The sequence below is a fragment of the Trachypithecus francoisi genome, unplaced genomic scaffold, assembly GCF_009764315.1.
Source record: "Trachypithecus francoisi isolate TF-2019V2 unplaced genomic scaffold, Tfra_2.0 Lachesis_group14, whole genome shotgun sequence".
Lineage (NCBI taxonomy): Eukaryota > Metazoa > Chordata > Mammalia > Primates > Cercopithecidae > Trachypithecus > Trachypithecus francoisi.
The window spans coordinates 30240898-30254150 of NW_022681459.1; the positions used below are offsets into that span (position 1 = coordinate 30240898).

Below are 13253 nucleotides of genomic sequence, written 5' to 3' on the forward strand. Positions count from 1 at the left end.
GAGCTTCCACCAAGCCAGAGTTTCCACCAAGTCAGGGCTTCCACCAATCCAGACCTTGCAACAATCCAGAGCTTCTACCAACCAGAGCTTCCATCAATCCAGAGCTTCAGCCAACCCAGAGCTTCCACCAACCCAGAGCTTCCGCCAAGCCAGGGCTTCCACCAATCCAGAGCGTGCAACAATCCAGAGTTTCCACCAATCCAGAGCTGCTGCCAACCTAGAGCTTCCACCAACCCAGAGCTTGCACCAATTCAGAGCTTCCACCAATCCAGGGCTTCCACCAATCCAGAGCTTCCGTCAACCCAGAGCTTCCACCAATCCAGGGCTTCCATCCAAAGCTTCTGCCAACCCAGAGCTTCCACCAACCCAGAACTTCCACCAATCCAGAGCTTCCACCAACCCAGAGCTTCCATCAGTCCGATCTTCTGCCAGCTCAGAGCTTCCGCCAAACCAGAGCTTCTGCCAACCCAGAGATTCCACCAATCCACATCTTCTGCCAGCCCAGAGCTTCTGCCAACCCAGAGCTTCTGCCAACCCAGAGCTTCCGCCAGCCCCAAGCTTCTGCCAACCTAGAGCATGCACCAACCCAGAGCTTCTGCCAACCCAGAGCTTCCATCCACCCAGGGCTTCCACCAATCTAGAGCTTCTGCCAACCCAGAGCTTCTGCCCAGAGCTTCCATCAAACCAGAGCTTCCACCAACCCAGAGCTTTTGCCAACCCAGAGCTTCTGCCCAGAGCTTCCACCAGCCAGGAGCTTCTGCCAACCCAGAGCTTGCACCAACCTATAGCTTCCACCAACCCAGAGCTTCCACCTACCAAGAGCTTCCACCAACCCACAGCTTGCAGCTAAGTCTCCAGAAAGGGGGAAATGCTCTGTGGGCGGCATTCGTTCCAGGTGTGACTCTGAGGGGATGGCCAGGCTGGGCTGTGCTTACTTTCCAGAGGGCAAGAGGGGACAACCCAGGGCCCGGGGCCACACACACATGCACGCACACACACACACACTGGACACATTACACACACCCAGACACACAAACACACACTCTGCAAGCATCACACACACACATTGCACACATCACACACCCAGAAACACACAGACACACACACACTGCACACATCACACACCCAGAGACACACACACTGCACACATTACACACACTGCACACATCACACGCACTGCACACATCACACGCTCTGCACACATCACACAGACACCACACACACTGCACACACCTCATAACACACACACTCATAAACACACTCGCATGATGCCTTCTCCATGGCCAGGGGACCTGGGGCCTGTGCCTGTGCCCCTCTGTCTGGGGGCCTGCCTGTAGGATGGTGGCCTCCTGAGGCTGGGCTGCATGGCCGTATGTGGGGCCAGGTGTCTGAGCTCTGTCCTCCTGGCCGCCACCCCCACAGTGCTTGTGAGCTGGGGCAGCCAGAACTCAGCACCATGGCCCAGGCCTTCAGCACCAATTTGGATTCCTCATTGCTTTGGGGCTGGGTATCCCACAGCCAGGGCAGAGGCTTGGGCCTGGCGAGGCCCCTCCTGGCTCCTACAGGGTCCTCGGAGTGGGGCCTGGCTCTCCTGTCCCTTCCTCACCTTAGGAGGGCACCCACCCCGCGGGCTCAGGACCACTGCACGACTGGGTCTCACCCTAGCGCTTCTCCACAGTCCCCTCTCCAGACACAGCTCCCCGGGGAGGAAGGGCCGCCAGCAGGATTCTGGCGACACAACCACCTGCCCTGCAGCTGTAGCCTCTGGGCCCTGCTCTGCATTCCTCTGGCTGCTTCCCGGTGTGGGTCGTGGGGCCTCTGGGCTTCCCCAGATGTCTCAGAATCGAATCAGCTTCCCTCTCTCCCGGTAGCAAACCTCAGGGTGATTCAGCCCCAGGAACCTCCGGAGGCTACTGCCGCCTGGGCCTATCCATCCCCGCCAACAACGCTGCCAAGCCTGCTCCCTCCTTCCCCTCCCACGAGAGGAGCCGTCCTTGCCTGGCCTTCCGGAGGCTTGTGGGGCTCTCGGGATGGAGCATCCTCCCTCTCAGTGTTCTTTCCGATAAAGCCCCTAGCCTGTGTGCCAATTTGTTTCATTTGACCCCCATCAAAGGGCATCTGGGTCGCCGACCCAGGGCTGTCAAAGTTGACTCTTCTCTGGAACTGGCTGATTTGATCACCTGGGTCACCTGAAGGAGTCGGGGGATGGATGTGTGCCCGTTCATAGAAGCAAGGAGGAGGGGACAGGAACTGCTGTTTCCCAGAATGGTTATGTAGTGCTGGCCGCCTGCTGCAGTGGGGAAAGAGGACGTTCTTGCGGACCTTGACCTCCCTGCTGGCAGCCGGACCCCGGAGGCAAGACTGACTCTGCCTCACCCTGGACGCACCTCCCGCCTCCTCATTTCTCAGGCCCCCTCCACTCTTTGTGCTGTGGGGAGGGAAATAACTAGAGACATGTCACACTGCATGTGACGGGAAGGCGACATTCTGGTCTCAGAGCCTGAGGCTGACGGCCTGTGGGGAGATTTCAGGGGAGTACAGAGAGGGTGAAAGGAGAACGGAACCCATCCAGGGGCCCCAGCGGGCCCTTTGCAAACAGAGGCAGGGTCAGGCCAAACCGAGGGCCAGATTGCAGGTGCAGGCTGGAGTCTGGGGTCTGGGACCCGGGCTCAGCCTGTTTTAGCTGCTGCTCAGGTGCTTTCTGCAGAGGGGACGCGTCACCCGCTCCACCCATGGGTGCGTTCATATGGGGGGCACCGCTCCTGGCTGAGACCAGGGCTTGGCTCTGGTGACTGTTTGTAGGTGGCTCTTCCTCTGTGTCTGATCCTGAGCTCGCAGCTGCTGTGCCTTTGTGCTGTTCTCATTCCTTCCTCATATCAACAGCCCTGTGGTTTCAGGGGAGAGCAGGGGACGTGTCCCCCGGGACGGGCTCCTGCAAGGGGCACCTTGGCAGGGCGGACGTTGGAAGCTGAATGCGGAGGAAGCATCTGGAAGCGGAGATCTTGGCCTCAGCTCTCCTGTCCTGGGGTGAGTCAGGGTCTCTGCTGGGGAGGGCTCTGGGGAGACAGCTCTGGAATCCTCTCTGCTGGGTTCACCCAGGGCCAAGCCTGGGTTTGACCTTCATGCATGAAGGAAGGAAAACAGGTGGAACAGCTGCGAACGTCGGGGCAGATCGAGCAGTCAGCAGTGGCACAACAGACTTAACTTTAACTGGAAGCTCAGGAATACTGTGGTCGTCATGCTGTCAAATCTCTGTTATCTCCAAAGGGGAAGTGGAGAGGTGCATCTGTGTCGGGGCAGACAGGAGGTGTGCGGGGTAGGCCAGGGGAGGCGGGTGTCTGGGCTGGGGTCTGAGCAGCGCTTCAGGGAGGAGGGGGCCTCACAGGGCAGGAAATGGCCAGATGTTGTTCTGCAGCCCCTTGGATAGGGGTCCCGGGGCCAGGAGAAGCCCTTGACAGTGTCAAATAGAAAACAAATCCGGACGTAAGTCACGGGGGACTGTATTAGAACGGATATTGCGAGAGGGCGTGGGGCTCATTGCACGGGGAGGGCACGCCCACCTTCAGAGCAGGGAGTGCCTGAGGGCTGGGGAAGAGTGAACAGAGGGAGAGAGAGTGAGCAGTGGGAGATGGGAAGGAAGGAGCGGGAAGGGGCTGGGAGGAGAGGTCTGACCTGAGGCCCACCTTTTCACAGAGGGGTTGGCTGTGGGACAGAAGCACCTTCCTAGCTCCTGGCTTTCTCTTTAAGTGTCTTTTGAGTTTCAGTTGTGAAATGCCTTGTTTGTTTGGTGTTTATTCGTTCATTTCTTTTTAAGCAAAGGAATTTTTCCCTCGCAGGACGCTCTACAAGTCACCGGCAGGCATTTGGATTCACTGTTCAAGTCAGCCGTCCTCTCCAGTGAACTGGACGAGAAGGGCCAGGGTCGAGGAGTACAAAACATGGTAGCTGAAGGTCTGCCGACTTGGCAGGGTTAGTGGGCATCCTTCTCTAAGGAGGGCTGTGAGCACAGGCAAATGTCTAACACAATTATATTTTTCCTTCCTCCCTTCCTTCCTTCCTTCCTTCCTTCCTTCCTTCCTCCCTCCCTCCCTCTCCCTCTCTCTCTCTCTCTCTCTCTTTCTTTTCTTTTCCTTTCCTTTTCTTTCTCTTTCTTTCTTTCTTTCTTTCTTTCTTTCTTTCTTTCTCTCTCTCTCTCTCTCTTTCTTTCTTTCTTTCTTTCGACAGAGTCTTGCTTAGTCACCAAGGCTGGAGTGCAGTGGTGCGATCTTGGCTCACTGCAACCTCTGCCTCCTGGGTTGAAGCGATTCTCCCACCTCAGACTCCCGAGTAGCGGGGATTACAGGTGTGTGCTACCACGCCCGGCTAATATTTGTATTTATGGTACAGATGGAATTTTGCCATATTGCGCAGGCTGGTCTCGAACTCCTGGACTCAAGCGATCCTCCTGCTTCAGCTTCCCAAAGTGCTGGGATTACAGGCGTGAACCACCGCGCACAGCCTGCAGCTATCTTTAGGTCTGATAAAATGTTCTTGAATTTTGACTTTACAAAGATCTGCTAATTCAGAAGAAAGTGCTTTACTCCCAGAAAATTTTTGCAACCTACTCATCTGACAAAGGGCTAATATCCAGAATCTACAAAGAACTCAAACAAATATACAAGAAAAAAACAAACAACACCATCAAAAAGTGGGGAAAGGATATGAACAGACATTTCTCAAAAGAAGACATTCATACAGCCAACAGACACATGAAAAAATGCTCATCATCACTGGCCATCAGAGGAATGCAAATCAAAACCACAATGAGATACCATCTCACACCAGTTAGAATGGCAATCATTAAGAAGTCAGGAAACAACAGGTGTTGGAGAAGATGTGGAGAAATAGGAACACTTTTACACTGTTGGTGGGATTGTAAACTAGTTCAACCATTATGGAAAACAGTATGGCAATTCCTCAAGGATCTAGAACTAAATGTACCATATGACCCAGCCATCCCACTACTGGGTATATACCCAAAGGATTATAAATTATTCTACTACAAAGACACATGCATCCGTATGTTTATTGCGGCACTATTCACAATAGCAAAGACTTGGAATCAACCCAAATGCCCATCTGTGACAGACTGGATTAAGAAAATGTGGCACATATACACCATGGAATACTATGCAGCCATAAAAAAGGATGAGTTTGCGTCCTTTGTAGGGACATGGATGCAGCTGGAAACCATCATTCTTAGCAAACTATCACAAGAACAGAAAACCAAACACCGCATGTTCTCACTCATAGGTGGGAACTGAACAATGAGATCACTTGGACTCGGGAAGGGGAACATCACACACTGGGGCCTATCATGGGGAGGGGGGAGGGGGAAGGGATTGCATTGGGGAGTTATACATGATATAAATGATGAATTGATGGGTGCTGATGAGTTGATGGGTGCAGCACACCAACATGGCATAAGTATACATATGTAACAAACCTGCACATTATGCACATGTACCCTAGAACTTAAAGTATAATAAAAAATAAAAAATAAAATAAAGTTAAAAAAAAAAGGTTTTTTCAAACCTTGAAAATAATAAAGTACAGATTCAAAAAAAAAAAAAAGTGCTTTACTCCCAGAACTATGAAGCCCTGCAATGGATGTTCCATGGCGATAGACTCAGGTTACTCTACTCAACTGTGGCTTTTCTAGGAGTTGCATCCATGGGAAATCCCAAGTTCATCCCACTTTAGGGAGAGCCACACATTTGTACATTCTGCATTTTACTTTTTGTAATTTCGAAAGAGGGAGCAAATACGGTCACATAAAGTAACAAACCAACGATTGTTAAAAGGGCTTTGCATGAATCCCTTATTGTTCTGCTCTGCAACCTGACTTGGCCTCTATTCCTGGATGACCACACCCAGATTTGTTCCCTCTTCGTCAGGCCCAGGGGCTCTTGTACCTCCCAGTCAGGCTCCCAGGGTCAGGCACTGGTAGGTGCTTAGCACGTGTCTGTCACAGGTGGTTTAATTGTCTGTTAGAAGCTTCTCAAGTTACAATTCTGAGGAGTCCCAAGGAAGTAAAGTGATTTTAAAAACACAGAAAACAGTTCTCAGAATTTCTGCAGCCAGCCACAAAGGGGTATGGAACTTATGCTGTTTCTGTTTTTGTGTTTTTTATTTGTTTGTTTGTTTGTTTGTTTACCAAAAGAACTAGAAAGCTCTACAAAGCAGACAAAACAACTGGATTTGGACATCAGGACAAAAGGCTGTGCAAGGCTGGCATCCCTAAGAGATAGGAAAAAAATGAAGTGAGTTGTACAGTCAACTCTGTTTTCTGGCTGGAGGCAGTTTTCATACTGTCAGGCAGGGAGGGGAAACCAGGCAGAGCATGGCGAGCTGGCTGAATGCAGGAGAAGACAGGGGGCTGTGGAGAGGCGGAGGTGAGACAGGGTAGCAGAGAGGAGAAAGATACTCATATAAAGAAACTCAAATACCTGCATAAGGTCCCTTTGAGCCTTCACTTAATACCAATCTGTACATGCGTAGGTGGAATTCCAGGAAGTGAATAAAGAACAGTGAGGTGTAAGCTGAACAATTCCTAGAACTCACACCAGGCTGCAAGAAGTTTGAACTCCATCTATTCAGTTGGAGACCTCATAGAGCACTTGGGGCCATCAATAGACATGGCCCGGCGCGGTTGCTCACTCCTGTAATCCCAGCACTTTGGGAGGCTGAGGTGGGCGGATCACCTGAGGTCAGGAGTTCGAGACCAGCCTGACCAACATGGAGAAACCCCATCTCTACTAAAAATACAAAAAATTAGCTGGGCGTAGTGTTGCATGCCTATAATCCCAGCTATTTGGGAGGCTGAGGCAGGAGAATCACTTGAACCTGGGAAGCGGATGTTGCAGTGAGGTGAGATCGTGCCACTGCACTCCAGCCTGGGCATCAAGAGTGAAACTCCAACTCAAAAAAAAAAAAAAAAAAAAAAGACAATACAAAGGATCAAGCCTTAGTAGTAGGAATAAATTAACTCTAGAGTATAGGCTACTCTAGATACCCCAAGAAAACGTAAAAGCAAGTCTCAAAAACATCAACCTCATCTGCAAGTAACTTTATTACTTGCCAGAACAAATGTCAACACTCTTTAAAAAGGAAAAAATTCCATACATTTATCAACATTATATTCAAAATGCCTATCACCCAATAAAATATTGTGAGATATGTGAAGTAGAGATTGTGATCTATAACTAGGAGAGATACCAGTCCATAAAATCAGACCCAGGAATGACGGGAATGATAGAATTAGTAGATAAAAGAATTTTAAATGGCTATGATAAATATTATAAATATGCTCAAGCATGTGAAAGAAAACATGAATGGAAACTGAAGAGAAAAGGAAGGTATTGAAAAGCAAATGGGATGTCAGCCGGACGTGGTGGCTCACACCTGTAATCCCAGCACCTTGGGAGGCCGAGGTGAGAGGATCATGAGGTCAGGAGATGGAGACCATCCTGGCTAACACGGTGAAACCCCGTCTCTACTAAAAATACAAAAAATTAGCCAGGTGTGGTGGTGGGCACCTGTAGTCCCAGCTACTCGGGAGGCTGAGGCAGGAGAATGGCGTGAACCGGGGAGGCAGAGCTTGCGGTGAGCCGAGATCGCACCACTGCACTCCAGCCTGGGCGACACAGTGAGACTCTGTCTCAAAAAAAAAGAAAAACAAATGGGATGTCTAGAAATGAAAAATAATTTTGCAACTGAAAAGTTCACTAGATGGGATCAACAGCAGATTAAAAACTGCAGAAAAAAAGATGAGTAAACTTGAAGACATGGCAATAAAACCTGTCAAAACAGAAGTATATAGAGGAAAAAAGACTGGAAAAAAAAATGAACAGAGCCTCAGGGAATGTTGTCTAATTTGCTTGTAATTGGAATTCAAGAACAAAAGAAGAGTGAGAGAGAGGAGCAGAGAAAATGCATTAGGAAAAATAATGGCCCCCATAGTTATCAAATTTGATAAAAAGTGTAAACCCACAGGTCCAAGAATAAAACAAATCTCAAACAGCATAAACACTAATAAAAGTGTATCAAGGCATATCATAATCAAGTTGCTAAAAACCTATGCTAAAGAGAAAATTTTAAGAGTGGCTAGAGGAGAAGAATCCTTACATTTAGGGAACAACAATAAGATGACTGCAAACTTCTCTTGAGAAAAACACAAGCTAGAAGGCAGTGGAACAACATCTTTAAAATACAGAAAAAGAATCTATTAACAAAAAATCTTATATTTAGCAAACATATCTTTCCAAAATGAAGGTGAAATACTTTTTCAGATACACACAAAAAATTAATTTGTTTTACCACTCTGCCTATTCATCAATAAATTTAAGAAGAACTTCTTTTAAGGATAAAATGGAATCCTAAAAAATCCAATCTGAAATAAGCCAGGAAAGGAAAAATAAAAGAACAAAGATGAATCAAATGGAAAACAAATATCAAGTTGGTAGACTCGAACCCGACTATGTTAATAATTATATCAAATGTAAATGGTTTAAACATTCTAATTAAAATGCAGAAACTGTCAGGCTAGATTAAAAAAGCAAGACCCAATTATATGCTAACTACAGGAAATGAGCTTTAAATAGAAGGACAGAGAAATGAAAGTGGAAGGAGGAAAATGATACACCATGCAAACAGTAATCACAAGAGAGCTGGAGTGGCTAACAAAGTAGACTGTAGGGAAGGAATAATATTACCAGAGATAAAGAGGGACATTTCATGATGATGAAACAGCAAATTAATTCACCAAGAAGAAATAACAACCCTAAATTTGTATACTCAAAATAATAAACCTTCAAAACACAGAAAGAAAATAATAATAGAACTGAAAAGAGAATATAAATCTATACCTAGAGATTTCAAAACTTCTCTCTCAATTATTAATAGTGGACAGGAAATTCACAAGAATATGGAAGACTTGAACATGCTATCAACCAACTTGATCTAATTGACATGTATGCAGAATTCCAACTAACAAAAGCAAAATACATAGTGTTTGCAGGTGCATCTAGAATTTACCAAAGCAGATAATATTTTGACTATCAAACAGTTCTCACATTTAAAAAGATTTAAATCAGGTAGAATATGTTCTCTGACCACAGAGAATTAAACTTCCATAGTATTTCAGAAGCTAAGAGCTATACTATGTACCTGTCTATCTACTTTAAGGAACAGTGATAATTAGTGTTCGTAGAAATGAATTGAGGTACTGAAAAAATCCTTATAAGGCATAAGACATGCCTTAAAAGTATATCTTCAGAAAATTAAATGTAAAATAGGTATAATGTTAATATTTTATGAAATTTGCAAATGTACTCAAAATTGAGAGAGTAGTTGAGTGAAATCCATATACCCACCACTCAGATTTCACAATGATCAAGAATATGGGATATTTGCTTTACCAATTCAGTTGTTTTTTTCTCTATGCTGAAAAACTTTGAAGCAGATCCCCAATATTATACGACTGTACTCTGACATAGTATAGTTTGCCTCTAAAAAACTGGATATTTTCTCATGTGATCACAATTCCACGATCACACTTACTGTAAGTCATAGTAATTCTTTGTGACCATAAGATCTTGGAGCTGTTGCAGTAGAGGGGAACCTCAGCACACAACTAAGCTCAACTCTAAATACCCCAAAGACAGCTGGAAATTAATAGCCAAAGACCAAAGCAAGGGGGTCAGTGGATGGCAAAGTATTAAGAGGAACTTAATTCCATGTTGCATTAGTTTGCCAGGGCCACCAAAATAAAATCCACAGGCTGGATGGAGATTAAATAACAGAAATTTATTTTCTCACAGTTTTGGAGGCTAGAAGTCCAAGATCAAGGTGTCATCAGGTTTGGTTTCTTCTGAGCCCTCTCTCCTTAGCTGTCTCCTCCCTGTGTCCTCACACGATCTTCCCTTTGTGTATGCACCTGTCTGTGTCTCCTAATTTCCTCTCCTTATAAAGACACCAATCATATTGGATTAGGGCTCATTCATATCACATTATACTTTAACACATTATTTTATTTTTTAGTTTTTTATTTATTGCACCTGTGACTCAACCAAGTGAGGAAACAGCTTCTGTCTGAAAGGGGAAAAAGATCTGAAGAACCAACGTTTTGACAGAAGAGCCATCTCAGTGAGAGGCAGAGGCTGAAAATGAACGTCAATATCCACCCCGAGAACAATGGAATGCCGAGCAGCCACCAGCGACCTCCCCGTCGATTCCCCGTCAGTGCAAACCCCTTTGCTGTTAATATTTCAGTAAAGGGCACTCACTTCTTGGGACCCCGATTCATGGATCTATTTGGGCACAGTGCCTGCCCCTTTGTTCATAAGATCCATATGCAATTAGAAGGAAGAAAATTCATTATTCATTCAGCATGGTTCTGGTATCCCTGAATTATAAGAAAAACAATGCTCACTACAAAATAGGTATATTACACTATAGGGTAATGTCAGTTGTACTCAAGACACCTTACAGTGGGGGAAAATCTTTCCTTGCTTATATGAAATCAAATCAGTGGTGATGTGTGGAAGACGTTTGATCAGGACCTGCCAGTGGGTTGACCAGGGCAGCGTAAGGAGGGCTGTGGTGGGCACCCCCTCACCCACCCCTTCTCAGGGTCTCCCCCCACAGAGCAAGTGCATGGCTGCCCAGGGCTGGGGGCACAGTAGAGTCTCAAATGGCTTTTATAAATGAGTGATTCGATTGAAGAGTAATTTTAAAATTTACTTAAGTATTCTGGGTAAAAGAATCTCTATTTAGAAAGGGAGATGACAGGAGCCTTCCCAGGCTTTGAGAGGTGAGTTGAATTTTCTGTCTCGATAAAGAGAAAGTTTTCTCTTGGGTTCATATATATAAATAGCCAGTTGTCTAAAACATGTATAAAAACCCAATTTTACAAAATGTAAAAAAGAAAAGAAAAAGCCAGTTGTCTTTGGGTTTTCTAAAATTTCCTACAAGTTCTCTGTGTGGGGCGGTGGCCCCTAGTTTTTGTTAAATCTGCTTTGCTCTTCTCAGACCGCCTCCTTATACTGGAACTCACAGACTTTTCTGTCGGCCTCTGATCTGACCCCCAAATGAAGCGGCTGAAGCGGATGATGGAGGAGGCCAGGCCTTCAGGGACCCACAGCCACCACCTGTCTCCCCTGCCCCCTATACACCAGCTCTCTGGAAAAGAGCAGGTAGAATTGTTCCCACCGAGTAGTCAATGCCAGAGGCCACATCAACGTGCTATCTACAAGAACTTTCCAGATCTTAGTCAAAAGAAATCAAAGTTCTAATGCTGGAGTTCTGGGCTCCAGCTGGGTTGCTGGTGGGGAGGAACCCTGTTGTTGGGGACAGAACCCATTGGTGCCCTCCTGGGCTGTCCCCAGAATCCAACCATGCACAGGCTTTTGCATCCACCATCCGGTACTGGGCATTGTAAATTTCACATGTGCGTGATCCACGTGGGCTCCCAGTGTGTCAGCCCATTTTCTCACTGCTATAAAGAACTGCCTGAGGCTGGGCGCAGTGGCTCACACCTGTAATCCCAGCACTTTGAGAGGCCGAGGAGGGCAGATCATGCGGTCAGGAGATCGAGACCATCCTGGCCAACATGGTGAAACCTCATCTCTACTAAAAATACAAACATTAGCTGGGTGTGGTGGTGGGCACCTGTAATCCCAGCCACTGGAGGGGCTGAGGCAGGAGAATCGCTTGAACCCGGCAGGTGGAGGTTTCAGCGAGCTAAGAACGTGCCATTTCACTCCAGCCTGGCTACAGAGCGAGACTCAATCTCAAAAAACAAAATGAAACAAACAAACAAGCAAACAAAAAGAACTGCCTGAGGCTGGGTGATTTATAAAGAGAAGAGGTTTAATTGACTCCCAGTTCCACATGGCTGGGGAGGCCTCGGGAAACTTTCAATCATGGCGGAAGGTGAAGGGGAAGCAAGTAACATCTTACATGGCAGTAGTAGAGAGAGAGAGCAAGGGGGGGACTGCCAATCACTTTTAAACTATCAGATCTCACGAGAACTCCCCCACTGTCCTGAGAACAGCATGGGGAAACCACTGCCATGATCCAATCCCCTCCCACCAGGGCCCTCCTCCAATACACGGGGATTACAGCTTGAGATCAGATTTGAGTGGGGACACAGAGCCAAACCATATCACCTAGCCTGTGGGGAGGGCCTCTGGGTGGACAACAGAGGCAGTGACCGCATGTGCCCCTCTGTGGTGTTTGAGGGGACTCCCCTAAGGCAGACTGGGTCGGCTCAAGTGGATTGTGGGTGGACACTCAGGTGACCAGTTTAGGCAACTGAGCTAAGGGCCTTTACACCTCCTCCTTCTTGAGCCTTGGACTTTGGTGCCCGCTTTCCATGGGGCAAAGGGTGGTGCCCTGCTGGGGCCAGAGCCCTGCCTGCAAGCCAGAGCAAGTGGTGCCTCCATTTTGGGCTGGTGGCTGCTCTTGCAGGTGCTGGAACTCGTTGTCTTACTGGCGCGGCTCTCCAGCGCCTCCGTCACTCCCGCCAACAGGCTTGTCACCGCGCAGGTGTTTTCGTTTCCTCTCCTACAAGCCAACCTAGCGGAGCTCGCTGGCGGAGGTCAAGTGTCTTTTGTCCCCGTTGCATCACAGGACAGTCTTTATTATTAGCTGAGGGAGGGGGTAGGTGAGGGAGAAACCGATCAAGCCTCTGGAGGGTCTGCAGCAGAATCGGCACTCAGACCCCTGTGGTGTGAAATCGAGATGGGGAGACACGAGGACGCAGCCACTGGGAGCGCTGATGGAGGTGAAGAGAGGGGAGGGAAGCAGCTGAGCAGTTTCGAAGGCGTGTTGTGCTTCTATTTCCTGCCTCTTAAGCCAGTTAGTGGGACATGGCCAGTCCCTTCTTCCCTCACCTTTCAGCAGGAAGGTGCCACCTGCCCAGTGAGCTGTTGGGATGACCCAGGCCAGGCACTTCAGCCTCTGGCCAAGCAGGTGCCCAGGCAGCGCTGCTAATCATCTGTTTATTGTTCTTTTCTGCAGTAGCAGTCACCCCCTTCTCTCTCTCTCTGTCTTTTTTGTTTGAGATGGAGTCTTGCTCTGTTGCCAGGCTGGAGTGTAGTGGTGAGATCTCGGCTCACCGCAACCTCCACCTCCCAGGTTCAAGCGATTCTCCTGCCTCAGCCTCCCGAGTAGCTGGGACTACAGGTGCATACCACCACACTCGGCTAATT

General features: G+C 47.8%; 1 long non-coding RNA gene across 1 annotated transcript; it reads left to right on the forward strand.

The window, feature by feature from the left end:
- Positions 1-2312: 2312 nt before the first annotated feature.
- On the forward strand, positions 2313-11553 carry LOC117095848. The gene is made up of 3 exons (XR_004442204.1): positions 2313-3027; positions 3837-3969; positions 10081-11553. It is a non-coding gene; the product is annotated as an uncharacterized LOC117095848 (long non-coding RNA).
- Positions 11554-13253: the final 1700 nt, after the last annotated feature.